General features: G+C 41.8%; 2 protein-coding genes and 1 pseudogene across 4 annotated transcripts in view; 1 reads left to right on the forward strand and 2 right to left on the reverse strand.

Annotated features, from left to right (window-relative positions):
• The window catches only part of LOC125446402 (zinc finger protein 271-like), a 61,614-nt gene extending 59,095 nt beyond the window's left edge, over positions 1-2,519 (reverse strand). The window contains exons 1-3 of one of the 3 annotated variants that reach the window (XM_059639705.1): positions 2,040-2,519; positions 1,378-1,477; positions 104-176 (exon numbers count right to left, since the gene is read on the reverse strand). The gene's annotated coding sequence lies outside the window, so the exon portion shown is untranslated. Of the gene's footprint in view, positions 1-103 lie in introns of all 3 variants that reach the window. The other 2 variants (XR_009442941.1, XM_059639707.1) reach the window with 2 other exon arrangements.
• LOC125446459 (zinc finger protein 271-like) overlaps positions 1-24,306 on the forward strand; it is a 130,561-nt gene that overhangs the window by 77,838 nt on the left and 28,417 nt on the right. The window lies entirely within an intron of this gene.
• Positions 1-24,306, reverse strand: part of LOC125453051 (zinc finger protein 271-like) — a 78,291-nt pseudogene that overhangs the window by 45,559 nt on the left and 8,426 nt on the right.

A 24,306-nucleotide genomic window follows, 5' to 3' on the forward strand; every position in this document is an offset into this window, starting at 1 on the left:
TAACTCTTAATTCCATTATGCTAAATCAGTAATTGTTCTTTCTTGCCAATAAGGTTATCCCTTGACAATAATATCCTTACTCTGTACAGATTCCAAATCTTACCTTTTTAGCAACTGATGAAACTGTAGTTCTGATCATGCATAACTTGTAAGCTCAATATTTGGTCCTCCCAAACCTGTCCAATGAAATAATTTGTCCACATAAACACAAGTTATTGTTATTTTGAAATCTCCATCAAATCAAGGTCGATATGCACTCTAAAGTGCACACATTTGGTTCTTCTAACACAACAGCAAAATACTGACAATGCTGGAACCTGATATTTATCACAGGAATATCAACATCAGTGAATTCATTTCTATGCAACATCTGCATGAGGAGTTTTACTGTCATTGAATGCAGCGCCTCAAACATTACAAACAACAGAAATTCCTGCCAGATTTTGTATTTCTGTACCCAACTCCCACACAGCATCCACTAAGTGGGAGTGAAACATATTCCTCACATATTCAACTGTGGAATTATATGATTCATACAGAATAAAGGAATTGGGACCATTTTATTAACAGCCATGTAACATATCCGATCAGGATGGCGGTGATGGTTTTACAGCCCACGTATTATTACTGCCAAAACACGGTGAGAGACGCCTGATTTAGTGAATCCATAAAATGTCCTAAATGCAACAAGTCGTGACAAGACAACATTTGTGATTTGAACTATTATTACTTTGTTCAAGCAAGGACAGTGGAATTTGCATTTGAGGTACACTTGGGAATCTGTGTAACAGATCTGAACTGATTAAACACCGAATGCAGAGACATTGTTTGATGAAATTATATTGAAAAAAGAATTAATTCACAAACAGATTTCTTGTTTGAAAGGCTCTTATGCACCAAGATACAGATGTAGAAAACTTTTTAAACATACTTGCATGATTTCATAAATTCTTGAGAGGGCATTGTACTGAACTCTCAGGATTGTGCAAAATGTATTGCTCCCTAAAAAAAAATTATTATCTGTATAATTTAAAGGTTTGGAAATATAACTCAAGTCTGGCTGAAATCAGGAAAAATCAGCTACAGATGGAAATCGTTCTACTTCTTGTGTTCATCCTCCAAGGAGGGTCTGATCCAGAGGTGCATGGTCTTCATATGGTTAGGTGAACGAGACAGGTCCAAAATCTACCAGCCAGAGTACTGATTGAAGCCCATGCTACCAATCCGATTCACAACAGCCGTCCAGTCATGACAGAATCAGTCAGATGGAGTTAGAATTTCTATAATTTTGTATCACTTAGCAGACCATGAGTCTCTCCTGCTCTTACCACCTGCCATTGTAATGTATGTTGGAAGGATTTACAAGTTGATACTTACACTATCCAGCTGCATTATGAACACATTTTCTGTGGCTATCGAGTGTGACCAGAATCGTCTGGCTCAGAGGCAGGGACACTACCTACTGTACCACAAATCTCTGGATAGAAATCAGAAATAAATGAAAATGTATACTTTACAGAATATGAATATACTACTGTAAATTATAAAACACTGTGAGGTAAGTAACACTAGCTGGCCCTTCAGATCTGGAAACTGGGACAGAATCAATGGAGTTAAAAGGACACTGGTCTACCTAATTTCATCTACTTGTGTTCCACAAAACAAAATAGTTCTCAATGTTACAGGAAATTACACTGCCACACTGAAGCCATGATATGTTGGGATATGGTAAAAACATGTTTTGGAATGCAGAAAGCAGAGCTTGCAGAGTCATAGAATTAAAATGTCAAATGGTTCTGCATTGTGGAACTGATTGAACTAGGTCAAAGTGAAACTTCTTTCTCACGGATACAGGCAATTTGGCAGTGTTTCATTTCCTAGTACTGAGACCTTCTAGTGACACCATCAAAATACAAAAAGAAGCAAATCCTGGAACATGGCAACAACGAAATCAAAGTACTCGACCACTCCAAATGAGATCAGCAAATTCGGGAAAGCAATGTGAAATGTCTTTCACTTGAAACTCAAATGATCTGTACCTGAATGAGATAGTAGGAACTGCCAATGCTGCAGTCTGAGATAACAAGGTGTGGAGCTGAATGAACACAGCAGGCCAGGCAGCATCAGAGGGGCGGGAAAGTTATTGTTTCGGGTCTGGACTCTTCTTCATCAATGAGCCGGGGTTCAAGTCCGACCAAATCAAGATCAGGTTGTCTAAAACCAATCTAAAGACCACATAAGCGTTCGGCCTTCTGCAAATCGTTACTGGACAAGTACTATGTGAGATTCGACGGAAATTCAACTTTCATTCAGAGCTGCAGCAAATTCACCTGCTTCAGAAGATGGGGGCGAAGGAAAAGAACGAGGATGAAGTTGTCGCTGGACTCTTGGAGGGGAAGGAAGTAGGGAATGAGATGAAGCAGCTGCGGTCCCAATCACCCGCCGGCCGCCCGGACTGCCATTTACAGGGGCGCACCTCCAATTCAGGCACCGGCCGTTGTTTGAGGAGACTACAACGGTTCCTGTTTCTGAATGGATTCGGAAGATGTCAATCTATAAGTAAACCCACCTACTTCTCTTCCTCTTCCAGAGCTAGTTCACTTCCTATAGGGACTGAAAACCAAGTGAGGAGATGGTGAGTGAAGGAGCAGCTTTTATACAAATTGTATCCCATAATATCCACACCAATCTTCAGGCAGTCTGACTGTCCTGTGGGTAATCAGGGGTGGAAATGTCCCTTATGCTTGTGAGAAGATCCAGCTGAGAGAGCTGTTTACTCAGTGCTTTGTGCTGAACTGTTTGACTGGAGCTGTGTGTTGGATATTGAGTGTGTTTATTGGAAGTATTTCCCTCCTGATTTCCAGGCTGAGTTTTGTTGATGGCTCTTTCCTGAACATGTGAAGGTGAGGTGTCATTATCTGGGAAATTTGAGAGAGGTGGTAATGTGGTATTGAGAGGTGAGGCATTGTGGTAATGCCTCAGATATGAGTTTAAATTCCGTCAGTTAGATGTGAATTAAGTTTTTAAACATTTCTTTAAGGAAGGAGATTTGCTATACTTATCTGGTCTGATCACATAACCTCAGGCTCACAACAATGTAAATGTCTCTTAACTAACCCCAGAAATAGTTGAGTAAGACTTCAAGCAGCATGGCTAACGTTTCGGGCCTAGAGCCTTAAGACTTCAGTTGTTTCAACAGTCTGCCGAAGGAGTTCAAATCATACACACCACCTGTCATTGACTGAAGCATCAGAAATAACAATGGCATATTCAACCCAGTTAATCATGCAAAAATCCTGCTTACAAATATCCAAGGCATTGTCCCAAAATTAGGAGAGCAGTCTCACAAAATAAATGTCTTACATCCTTTGATTTCTTGGCAAGACGTAAATTCCAACACATCAAAGCTGGTATCTGGTCTGGTTGTTTTGCCTTACCATATGAGCTGGATGTTGAGATTCCTCAGCTGTTCAATTTCATTTTTGCTAACAGCTACCTTTCCGTCCAGATCTGGCCTGATCAATTGCAATAGGGTTAACTTTTTCCAAGTAAGACTCATTTGGAATACCTCATAAAATACCTTCGTAAATACTTTCCTACAAGCATTTCTCAAGACCTCTAGATATGAACCTAGCCTTGGCCTTATAAATCTCATCCAGTAAGACCTTTTCCCTACAGGTCCATCTGTGTTACAGTACCGGTTGACCTCAAACATCAATTTTTTAAATTCATTTGTGGGATGAGGGTGTCGCTGGGTGGCCAGCATTTATTACCTGTCCCTAGTTGCCTGTGAGAAGGTGGTGGTGAGCTGCCTTTTGAACCGCTGCAGTCCATCTGCTGAGGATTGACCCACAATGCCATCAGGGAGAGAATTCTAGGATTTCGACCCAGCAGCGTTGAAGGAACAGTGCTATATTTCCAAGTCAGGTCGGTGAGTGGCTTGGAAGGGAACATGGAAGGTGGTGGTGTTCCCATATATCTGCTGCCCTTGTCTTTCTAGATGGAAGTGGTCATGGGTTTGGAAGCTGCTGCCTGAGGATCTTTGGTGAATTTCTGCAATGTATCTTGTAGATAGTACGCATGTTGTGATTGAATGTCAGTGGTGGAGGGAATGGATGTTTGTGGAAGTAGTGCTAATCAAGACAGCTGCTTTGTCCTAGATGGGGTCAGGCTTTTTGAATGTTTTTGGATCTGCACTCATCCAGGCAAGAGGACAGTATCCCATTTGCACTCCTGACTTGTGCCTTTTAGATGGGGGATTCAAGAGGTAAGTTACTCCCTGCAGTATTCCTAGCCTCTGACCTGCTCTTGTAGCCAGAGATAACAAGGTGTAGACATGCATGGACACAGTAGGCTAAGCAGCATCAGAGGAGCAGGAAAGCTGATGTTTTGGGTCGAGACCCTTCTTCAGAAAACCTGCTGTTATAGCCACTTGTGTTTATGTGGTGAATCCAGTTGAGTTTCTGCTCAATGATAACCCCCAGGATGTTGATAGTGAGGGATTCAGTAATGGTAACACCGTTGAATGTCAAGGGTCAGTCTCTTATTGGAGATGATCATAGCCTGGCATATGTGTGATTTGAATATTATTTGCCACTTGTCAGCCCAAGCCTGGATATTGTCCAGATAATGTTGCATTTGAACATGGACTGCTTCACTATCTGAGGAGTTGTGAATGATCATCGGCGAATATCCCCACTTCTGACCTTAGGAAAGGTCATTAATAAAGCAGCTGAAGACAGTTGGGTTGAGAAAATCTGGCAGAGATATGCTGGAGATGAGATGACTGACGTCCACCAATCACAACCATCTTGCTATGTGCCAGGTATGACTTCGAACAGCAGACACTTTGGCCTCTGATACCCATTGACTCCAGTTTTGCTAGGACACTCAGTCGAATGCAGCCTTGATGTCAAGAGCTGTTACTTCCACCTCACCTGTGGAATTCAGCTCTTTTGTCCATGTTAGAACCATGGCTGTAATGAGGTCAGCAGTTGAGTGGCTCTGGCCAAACCCAAACTGGGCATCACTGAGCAGGTTAGAACATAGAACATAGAACAATACAGCGCAGAACAGGCCATTTGGCCCTTGATGTTGCACCGACCTTTGAACTAATCTAAGCCCCTCCCCCTACACTATCCCATCATTATCATATGCTTATCCAAGGACTGTTTAAATGCTCCTAATGTGGCTGAGTTAACTACATTGGCAGGCAGGCATTCCACGCCCTTACCACTCTCTGAGTAAAGAACCTGCCTCTGACATCTGTCTTAAATCTATCACCCCATAATTTTTAGCTATGCCCCCTGGTACAAGCTGAAGTCATCATCCTCGGAAAAAGACTCTCACTGTCCACCCTATCTAATCCTCTGATCATCTTGTATGTCTCTATTGAATCCCCTCTTAGCCTCCTTCTCTCCAATGAGAACAGACCCAAGTCTCCTCTGCACCTTTTCCAATGCTTCCACATCCTTCCTGTAATGGGGCGACCAGAACTGCACGCAATATTCCAAATGAGGCCGCACTAGCGTTTTGTACGGTTGCAGCATTACATCACGGCTCCGGAACTCAATCCCTCTACCAATAAAACCTAAAACACCATAAGCCTTCTTAACAGCACTACCAACCTGGGTGGCAACTTTCAGGGATCTATGTACATGGACACTAAGATCCCTCTGCACATCTACACTACCAACAATCTTTCCATTGACCCAGTATTCTGCCTTCCTATTATTCCTCCCAAAGTGAATCACCTCACATTTATCTGTATTAAAGTCCATTTGCCACCTTTCGGCCCAATTCTGCAGTTTATCCAAGTCTCCCTGCAACCTGCAACATTCTTCCACACTGTCCACCACTCCACCGACTTTAGTGTCATCTGCAAACTCACTAACCCATCCACCTATGCCTGCGTCCAAGTCATTTATAAAAATGACAAACAGCAGTGGTCCCAGAACAGATCCTTGATGCACACCACTGGTAACCGGACTCCAGGCTGAATATTTTCCATCAACCACCACTCGTTGCCTTCTTACAGAAAGCCAGTTTCTAATCCATTTCTAATTCTAATCTGTGCATGCGGAGCAGATCCTGCTTGACAGCACTATTGATCACACCTTCCATCACTTTGCTGATGATTGAGAATACAGTGATGGGGCAGTAATTGGCCGGGTTAGGAATTGTACAGGATGTACCTAAAATGTACAGCGTTTAACTGTACTGGAACAGCTTGGCTAGGGGAACGGCAAGTTCTTCAGTACTAACAGAGAGACCCGGGGTTTCATTATTCTTTGAAAGTTACATCACAGGTAGATAGAGTGGGTAAGAAGGCATTTAGTATGCTTGCCATCATTACTTAGACCATTGACTATAGCAGCTGAGATGTCATGTTGTGTTTGTACAGGATGTTGGTGAGGCCACCTTTGGAGTACTGTGTACAGTTTCATCAACCTGCTATAGGAAGGATATTATTAAATTGGAGAGGGCTCAGAAAGATTCACCAGGATGTTGCCAGGACTGTGGGGTTTGAATTATAAGGATAGGTTGCATAGGCTGGGACCTTTTCACTGGAGCATAGGATGTTGAGAGATGATCTTACAGAGATTATAAAATTATGAAGAGCATAGATAAGGTTAATTGCAAAAGTCTTTTCCCTAGGGTGGTGAGTTCAAAACTAGGGACCATATTCCTAAGGTGAGAGGAAAAAGATTTAAAAGGGACCTGAGGGGCAACATTTTCACACAGTGGGTGGTTGAACTGCCAGAAGAAGTAGTCGATGCAGGTACCGTTACAACAGTTCGAAGACATTTTTATAGGTACATGAATTGGAAAAATCTAGAGGGATATGGGCTAAACACAGGCAAACAGGACTGGTTTAGTTTGGGAAACTTGGCTGGCATGGACAAGTTGGACTGAAGGATCTGTTTCCATGCTGTATGACTATATTGTCAAAATGTTGTCAGGGCCTGTAGTCTTTGCAGTATCCAGTGCTCCAACTATTTCTTGATATCATGCAAAGTGAATTGAATTGACTGAAAACTGGTATCTGTAATGCTGGGGCCCACTGCATTATCCTGCCAGCGTCATTTGCAGCTTACAATCCAGTTGATCTGCCAGTATTTCGTGTGATATCTTAACAATTATTACATGCACTTTCTGCAGCAGTGTGCATTACTTAGATTTTATGTGACCCAAGGCCTGTGATGACCCACTTTTCCAATATTTTATCTGCTTACAGTTTGTCTGTCCTTGTTGTTTATCACCATGGAAACACTGGAGCTAGTCACCTTAACTGTTGCTGTTAATGTAATCAATAAATATACCTATCCTTGCCCCAGATCTTCTGATCTAAGGCTACTAAATCCCCAAGCTAAAGGAACAATTGTAGCTGGGTATGTTAGTGTCTTTCGATTATTTAATACATCTAGCACATTGCAATGTGATTGGTTCTGCAAGGTACTTATATCCTTTATCCATAACTCCAGTACCCTTTAACAGTAGCTTTCGTTTCTGGAGGAGGGATGAGTTAATTGGTTATGCAATTTCCACTTACAGAAATCTTCTTATTGGCTTGATTGCTTTCTGCAAAGGTCAGTAGGACTTGATCTTCTTGATGGGAAACTCCCAGTTTCCTCCAGAGAATGCAATAATGTCTGGATCTCATGAACTGCATCACCAAACACAAATGCTTTATCACTGTCCATACCTAAATACATTTTAACTTTCTTAAGTTGAATACTTACTTAGGAACAATGTTAGTCACACTGGATGATGTTGAAGCTTATGAAATGAAGCAGTCCTGCTATTTCAAATGGGAGGATCACTCTCTTTTAAAGGTTATAACGTTTACCATCTGTTTTGTCTGCTTTATCAAATGTTTGCAAATAAACCAGCTGATTCTGTACATTAATATTAAACAAAGAACTGTGCATACTGGAGATCTGAAACAAGCTCAGAAATTGCTGGAAAAACTCGGCTGGCCTGAACTGCACACATTGTTGAGGTACAGCCACTATCTAGTGCAAAACAATTGATTAAATCAGTTATAAAGGTACCGATTCTTTTTTTGCTTTTCATCCTGATCATATTCACTCTTAGAACCACCTGTCTCATGAGTTGTCTCCAAGATTTGACTTCTGATTCTCAGACAATTCCTGAATTGGTGATATTTAGAGTCACACTGGAAAGACCTATTAATTGTTTTCTGTGGATTTCTGAGATTCATTTGTTGTGGGCAATCTTTTCAATGTTGTGTTTTTCCATGTTTCTGAAATCTGATTCACCTTAAAACATCTTTCAGAAATTACTTCCTCACACACAGTATTCCTGATTTCTTTCTCGGTATGTAGACATCTGAGGATCACTTGTAGCAGTGACTTTCAAGACTGGAAGTTTGTGTGCTGGCATGCCTATTGGCATGTACGGAACCTCAGAGCAGCTGTGTGACCTATTAACTGAACTAAAAGTTACAGCCACACAACTTAAAGGGAACAGTGTTTATATTAAGCATCTGCACCTAGGCCCCCTTCAATGTTGAGAATCGGTAGTCATAGATCCTTCCATATCTCTTTCAGTACAGAATACCTAACATGTTCTGTGAGAGTAGCTCAGAATTATCATCTCCATGAAAGGTTTTAGAACCGCAGAGACTTGTTCAAATAGAGATTCATTACAACAAAATTAGAACACCTTTCAAAGTACAAGGTTTGTGCATAGGTTATTTAAAAGAACAAAAAAAACTCAATCTATAAATTCTGGAACAAAAACAGAAAATCCTGGAGAAACTCAGCAGGTCTGGCAGTATGAGTGGAGAAAAAGCAGAGTTAACATTTTGAGTCCAGTGACCCTCTTTCAGAACTGATAAAGCTGGGAAGTGGTAGTATTTATGCTGATTACAGGGGATGCGAGGAAGGCACGCGTGGATAGGTGGAGATGGAGACCAGACAGTAAGAAAGACAGGTGGACAAAGGAATGGTTGATAGTAAGACAAGGAAGAAGAAAAGCTGATAATGAGGAGGATGCACAGCTGAAAATGGGTTGGCATTTCTGCCACCTCCAACCAATGCCACCGTCAGACACATATTCCCCTCCCTTCCCTGATCAGCATGGGCAACTCCTCCTCTATTCCCTGCACCTTCCCACGTCCCCAAGGCTTCTTCCTACGCAATTGCAGAAGGTGCAACACTTGCCCATTTACCTCTTCCCTCCTCACAAACCAAGGTTTCAGACACAGCTTCCAGGTGAAGAAGCAATTTACCTGTGGGTCACACAATCAAATTTACTGTATTTTCTGCTCATAATATGGTCTCCTGTACATCAGCTAGACAAAATACGGACTGAGTGACCACTTTGCAGAACACCCTAATTTCTGAATAATGGCCCCAAGCTTCCAACTGCCTGCCACTTTAACACATCATGTTCCCTGGCCAACATCTCTGTCTCAGGCCTGTTGCAAGCCTGTTGCTGGAAGAACAGCATCTCATCTTTCATGACCTTTACTCATTCCACACGTCGTGTCATCATTTTAGCACAGTGAACCTATTTTCACCTCTTCATTGTCTCTGTTATCAGTTTTTATTTCTCTCTGGCTTACTATCAATAATCGCTTTCTCTGCCTGACTTTCTTTCTGTCTCTCTGGGCTTTATTTCCACCTTTTGTTGCACACCTTCTTTCAAAAGACTGAGGTTAATCCAATGCTACCATGTTTGTTTGATAGATATTCAAATATTAATCAGGTAATGGAAAACTATCAGAGATTTAGAACCATTTTATTGTTAAACTATAAATCCAATTAAATATAAGTACCTCTATGTCCTATCCTATGTTCTGAGGAAGGGTCACTGGACCCGAAATGTTAGCTCTGTTTTTCCTTCAAGGATGCTGCCAGACCTGCTGAGTTTTGCCAGCAACTTTACAGCGTCCGCAGTTCTTTCAGTTTCCATGTCCTATCCACCTCACTCTCCACCTCTCGAAGGTAATGCCCAAACTGGGGAAATCCCTAATCTCAATTAACTCCATACATGTTCTGGTTTCCCCTTAAAAGGACCTGCATTTCAAACCTTGTCTTATTGTATATATACTCCAAGGACTACAGTGGCTCAAGAAGGTACCCCTTTGTCTGGTGCAGTGAAGGATAGGAAATAAAATCTGGCCCAGCCAACAGTGTCCTATGAATATAGAGGGGAAAAAAGGTGTAACTGAAGGTGCAGAGTATCAGGATTCCAACAACTTTCTGATTATTGATTGTTTTGTGTGTATTGAGACCAAGTTATTATCAAGTGAAATGTAATGTATTGGGTTTCCCTGAAAGTTGCCTGTCACAGCAGCAGTACTGAAGGAGAGCTATTTCCTTGGAGGGACAGTACCAAGGCAGTTTTGCCTGATAAGGCAATTAGGAATTGGAATCAGGTATTTGATATCTCCAGCATATTCCATCATCCAGTGAGATCATGGTGCATCTGTGATTGAGCTTTATGTTCCTGCCTTTCCCTTCAAACATTCGATAGCTTTTTGTTCATTCTCCAATTTAATATTAACAACTAATTTAGCATTGAGTGTAGTTTGCAGAGGCAAATGCTAATTTTCTTTCAACCCTTTGTGTGTCAAAGTATTTCCTTATTTCACTCCTTAGAGGTTTGGTTCTAACTTATAGACAGTGTCCTTGTCCTAGACTCCCCACCCAGTGGATCTACACTATACTCACTGCAAAGCCAATATCTCCTTCCTATGGTGAGGTTCCCTGAACTGCACCCAGTATTCCAGACCAGGGCTTTGTCTCACTGAAACATGACTTCAACCCCCTTGTATTCTTTTCATCGAAATATGAAGGTCTGTATTCCGTAAGCTTCTTTGATTATTTTATGTCTGTCTGTGACATTTTAATTATCTCTATACCTGGTCCCCAGGTCTTTTTGAACCTCCAATGGTTCTAGCTTTGTTCCAACATTTAAAAAATCCCCGGCTCTTTCCTTTGTGAGTCAAAAGTTCTTTACACGTTAACACCTAACTCCTTGATCCATCAGTATCTCTTTGTAGTTGTTTTCTTCGCTTCCACTTGGCCTCTCCACCAGTTTTTCTTCCAGTCCTACCCTGATCCTTTTCTATCCTCTCGTCCTGCTTTTCCAGCCTAGGCACCACTTGCTGTCACTGCACTTCCTATCACCTTAATTTGTCTGGCCTGTGCGGCCTTGCTCACAGCTACCAGTCACCTGTTCACTGCTTGTCCAATCAGAGACTGCTTCTTTTCCACCTTCCCTGTTCATAGGTTCATAACAAACCTTTCAGCAGCAAATATGAAAAACAACCTGCCTGTGATTGGGAGAGTAGCTCCTCATAGGTTCTGTCCATTCAATATATTGGCATGACTTTTTCCAGATTGGCTGTCCATGCGATTGATTTTTCCAGGGCATATTGCAGACATTTAGGAGCAAATTCACCCCTCTGGCTTTGTATTTTGAGCATGGTTTTGGAGTTAGCATTGACCAAAATCACAGCTTGATCAGGTATATAAATACTGTGGCTAAAAATATCAAGTCAGAGGCTGAGCGTTCTGAGGCTAGTAATTCGCCTGCTGTCCCTCCAAAGTTTTTAAACCAAGGTACCAGTTTGGTTTGTGATGGTATTCTCCCTACTTGTCCGGATCAATGTAGCTGCAGTAACACATGAGAAGCTGAACACTATCTAGGACAAGTCCATCTGCTTGACTGGCACCTCATGCTTGACCTTTAACATTTAGACCTTTCAGCTGTAACATGCAGTGGCAGTAGAGTGTGCCACCTACAAGATGCACTGCAAAAACTCACCAAGCCACCTATGACAACATGCTAAAAACCCCTAACCTGCACCATCTAAAAGGAAAAGAACAGCGCATGCATGGGAACACCACCTCCTTCAGGTTCCCATCAAGTAACACAACATCCTGACTTGGAAGTATATCACCATTTCTTTAGTGTTGTTGAGTCAAAATCCTGTACCTCCATCCCAAACAGTATTGTGGGTATCTTTATATCCAATGTTCTGCAGTGGTTCAAGAAGACAGCCTCACCACCACCAAGAGCAGTTAAGGATGGGCAACAAATGCTGGTCCAGCCAGTATCATCCACATCTGTGGAAGTATAAGGTATTTTTTTTAAGTTGCAAGTTAGCACCTTCACCAAGGCAAGAGGGGGAGTTGGAGAAAATCATGTTTCCTTTTCCTGTTTTACAGAAAGTTTTCACCGTAATATACCAGACTGGATAGCCACCACAGAGACATCCTGACCATTGCCCAAGGAACAACTGTGGGAAATCATCTAGTCCCTTCACAGCATTGCTCAACACAGAATGTTGGGCAGTGAAATCATCATCTGGAAATTGGTTGGGTCAGGGGAACTTTGACATATCACCAGATCTGCAACTGGCCAATGGTGTGGAGCCTTCCATCAGAACCAACCTTTCTGAAGGTTTAGCTGTGGGTGATCGGTCGGGGTAAGACTGGGAAGAAGTGTGAGTGGCTCCAAGTGTGGTGAGATTCAATCATTCATTGAGCCTCATGAACCACTGACTGATGAAGAATGTTTTGAAATGTGAGTTATTTGAGGAGATCTCCACAAGGTTGTAACAACATCTAGCATACAAGGTATTGTGCAATTGTTAAAACGGGCAGCGATATGGAAGGGAAACCATTCAAATGTGAGGTGTGTGACCGAGCTTTTGCACAGATGTCAACCCTTGTGAATCACCGACGTATTCATACTGGAGAAAAGCCATTCAAATGTGAAGTATGTAATAGGAGCTTTGCACAGTTATCAGGTTTAGTGAATCATCGCCCTGTTCACACAGGGGAGAAACCATTTGTTTGTGTAGTATGCAACAAATCATTTTCTCAATCGTCGACCCTCCTCATGCACCAACGTGTTCACACGGGGGAGAAACCATTCAGGTGTGAAGTGTGTGACAAATCCTTCTCGCAGCTAGGAAATCTCCGCACTCACCAACGCATTCACACAAGAGAGAAACCATTCATGTGTGATGTGTGTATCAAATCATTCTCATATTTGTCAGCACTCCGCAGACACCAACGCATTCACACAGGTTCAAAACTGTTTAAATGTGAGGTGTGTGATAAATCATTCTCAAGGTCCTGGAACCTTCTGCTCCATCAGAAGATCCACACAGGAGAGTAACACTTGAAGTGAGGTTTGGGATGAACCTTTTAGTAGGACCATGTGGGACATGGGAAGAATGACAGCGCTTTCACACAGTCAAGCTGCCTTCTGGTCCATTATTGTACACTCAGAGGGGAGAAATCCTGTCAATGTGAGTTCTGAAATAAAGCTTTCACGCAATTGTTTTACCTTCTGACACACCAGCGAACCCACAATGGTACGATCTAGCTAAGTTCTGGCTCATTCTGTTATTCAAGTGTTTACCTGTACACAGTCTCACATTGCAGGGTATTCAGTGGGACTGGGACACAGAACAAGAAGCAGCTTTCACTCCCATCAAACACCTAGTGATGACATCACCAGTGCTGAGGGATTATGATGTCAACAATGGAGCCACCCTGCAGTGTGATGTCAGTGACACAGGACTTGGAGTAATCCCCATGCAGTGAGGGCAACCCGTTGGGTTTGTATCCAGAGTGTTAAGAGCTTGTGAACTTGTGAACTTTTCAAACAACACCTTTTGAGTGAGAAAATGATGGTGGGGTCTGACCACAAACCAACTGAAATCATCCTTCTCAAACCACTTCCACCTGTTCAAAACATTTATACTTTATGTAACATCATTTTTAGAGGTATCACTGGGAGGTGAAGTGCAAACAAACGAAGTAGATGTACATCTCTGACGTGTCTTTGAGAGATACACACTGTGAAGGAAGGTGATTCTAATACACACTGAAATATTCCAGATTCAACAAGAAACAGCAGCTCAAAATGCTCTGGAAGTCACTAACCAGCAGAGATAAGGCAAGAACTCCCAATGTGTTCAATCACCGGAAACTGGATGTACAACACCGGATATGCACTGATATCTTTCACAAGTCCTGACATACTCAATTCTGTGGAAATTTTTCAGGGAATTTGAACTTCTGACAGACAATTCTCTTGTATTCCTGGGATCACTGAAAATGTTTCCAACTTATTTAGTTTGAATCTCCAGACAGTTGCGACATGCTTGTCTGAGTACTGTTAAACAGGGACAGTTTAACTCAAATAAGTAAAAAATTTAATCCTTCTCCATGACTAGTTGCCTCGCTCAATATCACCAAACTGACCTTCCCTGACCTGGCAACACGTGACACAACTACCCCCACCAATTCACCTAACCGTTCACCTGTCTCACCAAGCTGCCAACTTATCTACTTATTTCACTGGTCTTGCCATCGTACCCACTTACTTCATCCATCTACATACCATATCATCCGAACCCTTCACTCAGTCACCCACTCACTAACATTTGCATTAGCCATTGACCTATGATAGCTTGTGCTGTAAAAAGGGGCAACTGATTATTTTTCTGCTGTCTGTGTGGATCTTGTAATGAATGAATGGCCAGAAAAATGGTATTTGGATAAGTGATTCATTTTCTGTCTAGTTAGTATTGAGCATGGGTGTTCCAACCCAGAGCAGAAGATCTGAGCTATATCTAGCAGAAGAATGTATTACTGATGAATCAGGCAAATTACACAATGAGATACTACAGGAAGCTGTGGTGAAAAGAAGGCCTGAAACCATCGATGATGCTTCTTTCATCTTTTCATCAGAATTGTTTGTTCCCTCCAAGGAATACTTCACTGGTGAATATTGACCAACCCTGCCTGCATTCTTGGCAGCATTCTAGGCATTGAATCACACCAAAATCTGTTGGATGGTCGGCAAGGCTCTGTTACTTCCTGCAGTATTGTTACATCTAGAAAAGTGGGATGGTCAGCTGGCACTCAGCGGTTGCAGTAAGAAACTGTTGGACAATGAGAATCATACGATCATACAGTATAGAAGAAGCCCTTTGGTCCAACAAGTCTGCACCAACAAAAAACTGCTCTAAGCCTAAATCTACACTAATCCCACTTTGCAACATTTGGTCTACAGCCTTGAAATTATGACATTTCAAATGCTCATCCAGGTACTTTTAATATGTGAAATTTCCTGCCCCACCTACCTCCCAGGTAGTGCATTCCATTCTCTGTGAAAAATGTTTTCTTTAAATGCTCTCAAAATGTCCTTTCAGCTTAAAGTTATACTCCTTTGTTATTGGCACTTCAACTAAGTGATTGCCCAAAATTACTAAAGACATAAAAAAGGCAGGAGGATGATTATCTCTAAAGAGATGAGAAAAGAGATACTGATTCACATTATACACAGACCTGAAATCATCAAGGGGACACATGTTGGTGGAAGGGAATATTGGATAAACAGAACTGAAATGATTGCCTAAGCTGGCATCTTGTACAAAGGGATCTGGGTCATTGTACCGAAGGAGATGAGAAAAGTGATGCTGAAACACGTTTCACAAACTTTCAAACTTTCTAGTCTGAGGAAGGTAAGAGAAGTGTCGTACTGGTCAAACGTGAGCAATGGCATGAAGGACCACATCAGTCAGCGCAGTGCTTATAATGAACATCACGCTAAACAAGATAAAGAGCTGTTCATAACCCATGACATCCCAAGCAGCCCATGGATGAAGCTTGAAGTAGACCTCTTGACTGTCACTGGAAATAATTGTCTTGGCTACTATTTAGATGACGGGGAGTTAAAGCAGCTTACATCGATGAGTTCCAGTGAGATTGTAGAATGTCTGAAAGCACACTTTAGTCATCATGATGTTCCTGATGTATGATCAGTGACCATAACCCCAATTCACAAGTGAAGAATTCAGACACTTCTTGAAAGATTTGGAAATTGAATATCACACATCATCTCCGTAATATCTCCAGTCAAATGGAAAGGCATAGGTAGGAGTGAAAATTAGCACATAGATCATTAAAATATTAACTAGATCCAGCAGACATGTGTACAGTTTGATCATAGAATAGAGAAACACACATACTGAAGGCACGGAAAGTTGTCAGACCAGTGATAATGTCATGATACACCAAGACTAACTCAACAGTTTATATACTGTTCAGGCCAGAAATAGTAATATCAGTGAGTGAGCAGATCAATGTGAAATGGCAGAAAGCCAAATGCCACTTTAATACATCTTCCAAATTGTCATTGATGCTGAGAGTTGGAGTCAGTCAGAGTTCAATATGTCAGAGTCAAATATTCAACACACTTAATACAAGTTGAATAACTTGGGACCTATGTATTAAGATTGTCACCTTCATCATTCATGGTAAAAATGAACAATCTTACTAACCCAAATCTCTTTTGCCCCAGTTAATCTTCAATGTTGAGGGCTGATGATGCAGATCTGGTATCACCAACTGAGCAAGGAACTGAACTCAGTCCCAGAAGTCAGCCATTCCCCAAAAAATGCAGCAGGTCAACAAAAATTACCAGAGCAAAAACCCTCCCCCAGCAGCCTCAAAGATGCATGTATGCCCCAATAGACTGCAGTGGTTGAGGAAAGCAACTCACCACCTTTTCTAGGGCAATTAGGAATTCTGCATCAAGTGCTGGCCTAGCCAGGGGCAAAATCTTCCTGTGAACTAGTTTAAAACACCACAACAACAACAGCATTTTGCAGAGAGGTAACATCAACAGTCAATGGATGAACAGCCGACCACAACTCACCATTTTATTGTAAGACAACCTGAATGTTCAAAAGATTATACATGGAAAGGTGTGTAATTGTATAGTGTCTACAGTGTGGCAACAGGCCACTTAGCCTATCAAGTTCACACCAACCCTCTGAAGGGTATCCCACCTAACACACCCCTACTCTATAACTCTGCATTTCTCATAGCCAATTCACCTAACCTGCAAATTTTTTTTGCATAGTAGGAGGAAAGTGGAGCAAACTCATGCAGACACAGGGAGAACATGCAAACTACACACAGACTGTCACCCAAAGGTGGAACTGAACCTAGGTCCCCAGTACTGTGAAGTGACAGTGATAACCACTGAGCCACCAGGCCACCCTGCATCATGCAGTGTAAGAAGAGATAAAATTGTAGCAGATTAAAAGAAACAGTTTTTTTCGTTCAGGTGATAATTTTCTTTTTGCACTATGTATGTGGAGTGACTTAAGTTAAAGGGCATACGTTTTCTTTCAAAGGGCGATGTTGTACATTGTTGCTTGCCACATCAACATAATGTCTATGCACAGAAATAAAGGTTTGTGGGCAGTAGCCACTTTACACACCACTTGGAACATTGTTCAAGATTCATATCACTCCACATGTACACAAGAGTTTCCTGAAACTTGGATAACTGACCAGAGAAGCAGAGGCAACAGAGGTAGAATTTAAATTTGTCATAGTCCATCTGAATAAAATCTCAATTACTTCAGCTGCAATATCTGTTCCCCTGGTAAATGTTTGACCGAGATTCCTCATGCGGGAATAGTATACTTCATCCTTGGAAGCTTTCAGACTGACATCGTCAGTGTGGAATGTGTAGTCTTTCACAGCAGATCAGAAAAGGAAGATCCACAGCAACAAGGCAGTAATGACATGCAGTAATGGGTCAGGATATATACTTGAGAGAGAATCAAATTGGGAAACAGAGATATAGAGGGGCATGAGCCTGCATCAGAGGTTTGTGGGTTCAAGTCCCACTCAGGTCTTGAGCACAAAACCTCCTGGGCTGATACTCCAGTGCAGTACTGAGAAGTGGAAGAGACCGCAGAGATTGGACAAGGTTGAAAAGGCAGTGAAGACATGTTCAGAATCCTCACTCAGACCAACAGGGAGCTTTCCTGGGAAAGATGGGTTATTTATCAAATTTTATTCTGATAGCGTTCAAACAATATAACTTTCCTGACTGAGTGAAAGCAGAATAGCCCATTAGTAGTATTGATTGGAGATAATCCATTCAAATGGCAATTTCAGCTGACACTGGGGACTTTACCACCTTTGACAGCTTCAGGAATCCAGACACAAAGGCAACACTGATATCTACAGCTGTAACTAATTACTACCTCAAATCAAGTTTCAGGCTGCCTGTTTATGGGAATGGGGAAAGGATTGTGTTTGTACACAGCATCAGAATTAACTCCTTAGAAACTGAATCTAATATAAAAACAACAGTATAAGCTGTGATAATAAAATGTGAAGCTGGATGAACACAGCAGGCCAAGCAGCATCTCAGGAGCACAAAAGCTGACGTTTCGGGCCTAGACCCTTCATCAGAGAGGGGGATGGGGTGAGGGAACTGGAATAAATAGGGAGAGAGGGGGAGGCGGACCGAAGATGGAGAGAAAAGAAGATAGGTGGAGAGGAGAGTATAGGTGGGGAGGTAGGGAGGGGATAGGTCAGTCCAGGGAAGACGGACAGGTCAAGGAGGTGGGATGAGGTTAGTGATGCAGTTCACACTCTCATCTCTGAGTCAGAATGTACTAGTTTCGGTTATCACTACAGAGACTAGAGAACTCGAGCTGACAGTCCTGTATGACCCTCTAAATATATTTTTCCAATAAACATAAAATAGATTTTAGACTGATAGAGATGTACAGCATGGAGGCAGAATCTTTGGCCCAATTAGTCCAAGCCAATCAGATATGTTAAATTAATCCAGTCCAATTTTCCAGCATCTGGTCCATATCCCTCTAAACCTTTCTTTCCTATTCATGTATCCATCCAGATGCCTTTTAAATGTACAAATTGTACCAGTCTCCACCATTTCCTCTTGGCAATTCATTCCATACATGCACCACCTCTGCATGGAGAAGTTGCCCCTTAGGTCCCTTTTGAATCTTTCCCATCTCACCTTAAACCTATGCCCTCTAGTTTTGGACTCCCCTACCCTGTTAAAAAGACCTTAGTTAGTCACCCTATCCATGCCCCTCTATAAGGTCACCCCTCAGCCTCTGATGTTCCAGGTAAAATACCCCAACCTATTCAGCCTCACCCTATAGCTCAATCCTCTAATCCTGGCAACATCCTTGTCAATCTTTTCTGAACTCTTCCCACTTTCACAACATTTTTCCTTTGGCAGAGGGACCAGAACTTAACACAGTATTCCAAAATTGGCCTAATCAATATCCTATACAGCTGCAAAATGAATTCCAAATTCCTATACTCAGTGCACTGACCAATAAAGTCAAGCGCACCAAATGCCTTCTTCATGAAACCCGTCTACATGCAACTCCACTTTCACGAAACTGTGCACCTGCACCCAAACATTATTTGTTCAGCGACACTGCCTAGGACCTTACCATTAAATGTATAAGTGCTGCCCTGATTTGCTTTTCCAAAATGCAGTACCTCACGTTTATCTGAATTAAACTCCATATGCCGTTCCTCAACCCATTGGTCCACCTGATCAAGGACCTTCGTACTCTGAGATAACCACCTTTGCTGTACACTACACCACCAATTTCGGTGTCAGCTTACTAACCATACCTTCTATATTTACATCTAAATCATTTGCATAAATGACAAAAAGCAGTGGATCCAGCACTAATCCTTGCAATACATTGCTGGACACATGCCTCCATTCTGAAAAGGAATGCTGCACTACCTTCTGTCTTCAAGCTAATTTTGTATCCAACTGGCTAGCTCTCTGTATTCCATATGATCTAACCTTGCTATCCAGTTTACCATCTGGAACCTTGTTGAACGCCTTACTGAACTCTATCCAGACTATATAATCTACTCTGCCTTCATCAATCTTTTTTGTCACTTCATCAAAAAAACTCAATCGAGTTGGACACAAACCCATGTAGACTATCCTTAATCATTCCTTGCCTTTCCAAATATATGTAAATTCTGTCCTTCAGAATCCCCTTTAACAACTTACCCACCACTGATGTTAGGCTCACTGGTCTACAGTTCCTTGGCTTTTCTTTCCCACCTTTCTTAAATAATGGCTCATTAACCAACCGCCGCCCCCCACAGTCTTCCAGCACTTCCCACATGGCTATCGATGATACAAATATCTCAGCAAAGGGCTCAGCAAACACTTCTATAGCTTCCCACAATGGTCTGAGGTACACTCCATCAGGTCCCAGGGACTTATCTACCTTTATGCGTTTTAAGACATCAGCGCCTCCTCCTGTGTAATATGGACACTTTTCAAGATGTCACTATTTATTTCTCCAAGTTCTCCACCTTCCATATCCTTCTCCATGCTAAAAACAGACCCAAATTTCTCATTTAGTATCTTACCTATCTCCTGCGGTTCTACACATAGGTGGCCTTGTTGATCTTTAAGGGACCCTATTCCTTCCACAGTTACTCTTGTCATTAAGGTATTTGTAGAATCTCTTTGGATTCTCCTTAACCCCATTTGCCAAAGCTATTTCATGTCCCCTTTTTGCCCTCCTGATTTCCCTCTGGAGTATGCTTCTGCCCTTATACTCCTCTCGGGATTTACTCAATCCCAGCTGCCTATACTTGACAATGTCTCCTTCATTTTCTTAACCAGGGGCCTCAATTTCTCCAGTCATCCAGCATTCCCTATACCTTGCCCTTCACACTAACAGGAACATACTGTCTTTGGATTCTCGTTACCTCATTTTTGAAGGCCTCCCATATTTCAGCCATCTCTTTACTTGAAAAAGTCTCCCCAATTAACTTTTGAAAGTTCTTGCCTAATACCATAAAAATTGGTCTTCCTCAAATTTAGAACTTTAATTTTTAGATCAGGTCTATCCCATAACTATTTTAAAACTAATGGAATTATGATCATCAGCCCAAAGTGCTCCCGCATTGACACCTCAGTCACTTGCCCTTATTTCCCAAGTAAAGATCAAGTTTTGTTCCTTGTCTAGTCAGTACATTCACATACTGAGTAAGAAAAGTTACTTTTACACACTTAACAAATTCATCTCTGTCCAAGCACTTAACACCATGGCAGTCCCAGAGATAATGGGAACTGCAGATGCTCGAGAATCCAAGATAATAAAGTGTGAAGCTGGATGAACACAGCAGGCCAAGCAGCATCTCAGGAGCACAAAAGCTGATGTTTCAGGCCTAGAACGTCAGCTTTTGTGCTCCTGAGATGCTGCTTGGACTGCTGTGTTCATCCAGCTTCACACTTTATTACCATGGCAGTCCCAGTCTGTTTTTGGAATGTTAAAATCCCCTACCGTTACAGCCCCATTATTAACTGAGATATCCTAACAAATCTCCTTATAATCAATGTAACAGAAAATCTGGTCATTATCACATTTTGTGGCAGATTTTGGTGTGCAAATTGACTGCCACATTTTGTGTATTGAGTCAGTGACTGCTGCAAAGTGATTTTAGACAGGCAGTTTGTGAAAGTTTATACATAAGTGCAAGTTTTTCCCAGGGAAACATTTGCTTTCTATAAATTTAGAATTATAAACCCATTGATGGAGAAAATATAGCAACCCATAGTGACATTAACAATATTGTGTACAGGACTGTTATGGTAGGATCTTGACTGTTTCAGCCTAGTGTCATGAAAACCCATCACTAATTCCCTACAGGAAAGGAAATCTGCCAGCCTCATCTGGTGACTCATACTTGCCTGCTGAAGTGGCTGAGCAAGCCTCTCAATTAAGAACAATTGGGGATTGGAAACAAGTGCGGGTCTTGCCAGTGACAACCAAGTATGAAAGAATAAAGAGGGAGAAAAGAATCACGGTCAGAGTCATTTTCACTCATAGGAACTCCTGTATCTTGGCCTCCCATTCCAGCAAAGGTGGTTCTGAGATCACAATTCTCTTCCTTTTCTTTTCTATTGAAGTCAAAAGATTATTGTAACTAGGAGGAAGAGTGATGGGAGGGGAGGAGATGTTTTGTGTGAATCTATTTCAACATGCTTAGCTGTCAGAAAAAGCCCCTCACACCACTCAATTAAAAAAAACACAAACACAAGAAGTATTTGGAAAAACAATGAAGTCTTTTGTGGTATAAATTCTCCAGCCCTTAACCTCTCAGAAACGAATATAACAAAATGGAAATATCATAAGTTATTAGCCGAGGCTTAGTTAATACTGTTGTCTGAGTTGGGAGAATGTGGGTTCAAGTCTCACTCCAGAGACTTGAGCCCTGAGACTGACACTTCAGTGTAGTAGCGAGGGAGTTCAGCACTATTAGAGATACCATCTTTCAAATGAGTTAAAGAGACATCCAGTCTATCCCCTTAGGTGACTGTAAAAAATTGCATCATCCCAAATACAGACACTAATCATGAACAAATACAAAATGTGCTAAATAAACTCAGCAGATCTGGCTGTCTGTGGAGAGGGAAATGTATTAACATTTCAAGTCCAACAGGGCTCTCTGGTTATTATCATATTTCTCTTTGTGAGAGTTTACTGTGCACACATTGGCTCTTTTTAATTCTTTCACAGGATGTGGATGTTATTGTCAAGGCCAATATTTGGTGTCTATCCATGACTGAATTCATTAGACCATTTAAGAGGAAAGTTAAATGTCAACCACATTGCTGTGGGCTTGAAGTCACATATAGCCTAAACTGGGTAAGGAATGAGGAAGTCTACGTTCCCCAAAGGATGTCAGTGAATCTGATGGCTTGCAAAATCAAATGGTTACCGTTCCTGAGATGAGATACACTTTGAAATTTATTAATTGAATTTAAATTCCATGAGCTGTGTGCTGAGACTTGAACTGATAACTCCAGCGGCATTACCACAAAACCACCATAATTCCTCCCACATTTTATACATTACAACAGACTGCACTTCATAAATATATCCATACACTATCGGTGCAGGCCATTTGGCCCATCAAGTCCATACCGACCCTCAAGAGCATCCCATCCAAACTTCTCCCCCCATAACCCTGCATTTCACAGGGCTAATCCACTTAGTCTGCACATCCTTGGACACAATGGGCAATTTAGCACAGCCAGTCAAACTAATCTGCACATCTTTGGACTGTGGGAGCAGCCAGAGGACACCCATGCAGACATGGGGAGAACATGCAAACTCCACAGAGACAGTCACCCAAGACTGGAATTGAACGCAGGCCCTTGGTGCTGTGAGGTAGCAGTGCTGACCACTAAGCCATCTCAGTAGCAGTGAAATGCCCTCAGATACATTGAGCTTGTGAAAAGTGATAATTAATTGCAAGTTTTTGTTTCTTTCTGGGTGGAATGTTATGCTTCCCCTGGAAATTGTAAATCTATTGATAGAGAACATATCCCAGTCTACCGTGAAATTAACCAATGTATTGTGCCTAGAACATTTACTTCAGAATCTTGAGTCTTTCAGTGAATAGGTCACACCATGCTGACAAATCAACACGTTACGGGTCTACTAAAAAGTGAATTTATTGTGAGTTACAAATATATACAGAAGGTTGATAAAGCACCAGACAAACAACCAATACCATACTCAACTTACACCAAACTTAGTCAGCCAAACTAATGTATTTGAAAATTATACAAGATCGTTGTCAGAACATGAATTTTCAGAACTTAAATCTTTCAAGAGTGTCAGGTGAACTTTTCCACCTTTATTATATGGATGTGTGATGGGCTGAGGGAAATCAGGTCTGTAGAGACTCACCCCCACTCCCTCATCATACTCAGGACAGTACTCCTCCCAGACAGGAGAGTACAAATATTTCCCATGGTATTCGTCAAACAGCGCCCCCACCCCCCATAACCTGAAGAGGACTTGTCTATAATTCACATCACCAACTAAAGCACGGTTTGATTCTACGCCATAACCATTCCTGGAAGCCGGCTCACTTTACTAACATACACGCTCACATCAGAGGAAACTCTGTCAGAATACTACAGTCACAGGTTTTTTAAAAATCCCTAAGCTTTAGTCTGGCTCCCAGTTCCAATGGTCAGACAGGACACTGAACTTTAGTGATATAGGATGGAGCTCATTTCTATCATACAAACTCACCAATGAGTCCATGGACCAATCAGTTTCTATTCCTGGAAGACCTTCCTCCCCCAGGTAAGTTGGACAGTGCTTTGTGATTCTCTACTCTCTGCTCTTTTGCCCTCAATTCACCACAGTGATCCTGTAGCTTTCAGTCTGGTTTAACGATTTCATATCTGCCATTTGACTTTAGTTCACAAAGTTACCTTCACTCTCTTCCTTCTGGGATAGTTCAATTGTTTCTCAAGCCCAAGGGTTAAGATTTGAGCCTCTGTCGAACACTAATGGTTTATTCATCACTTGAGCTGACTGGGCCACATTAAGCTCCTGTGGTCCTGCCATCCTCTGTCAAAACAGGTCATCACTCCAGGAAGATCCCAAAC

Source organism: Stegostoma tigrinum, chromosome 34 (genome assembly GCF_030684315.1).
Source record: "Stegostoma tigrinum isolate sSteTig4 chromosome 34, sSteTig4.hap1, whole genome shotgun sequence".
NCBI classification, from domain to species: domain Eukaryota; kingdom Metazoa; phylum Chordata; class Chondrichthyes; order Orectolobiformes; family Stegostomatidae; genus Stegostoma; species Stegostoma tigrinum.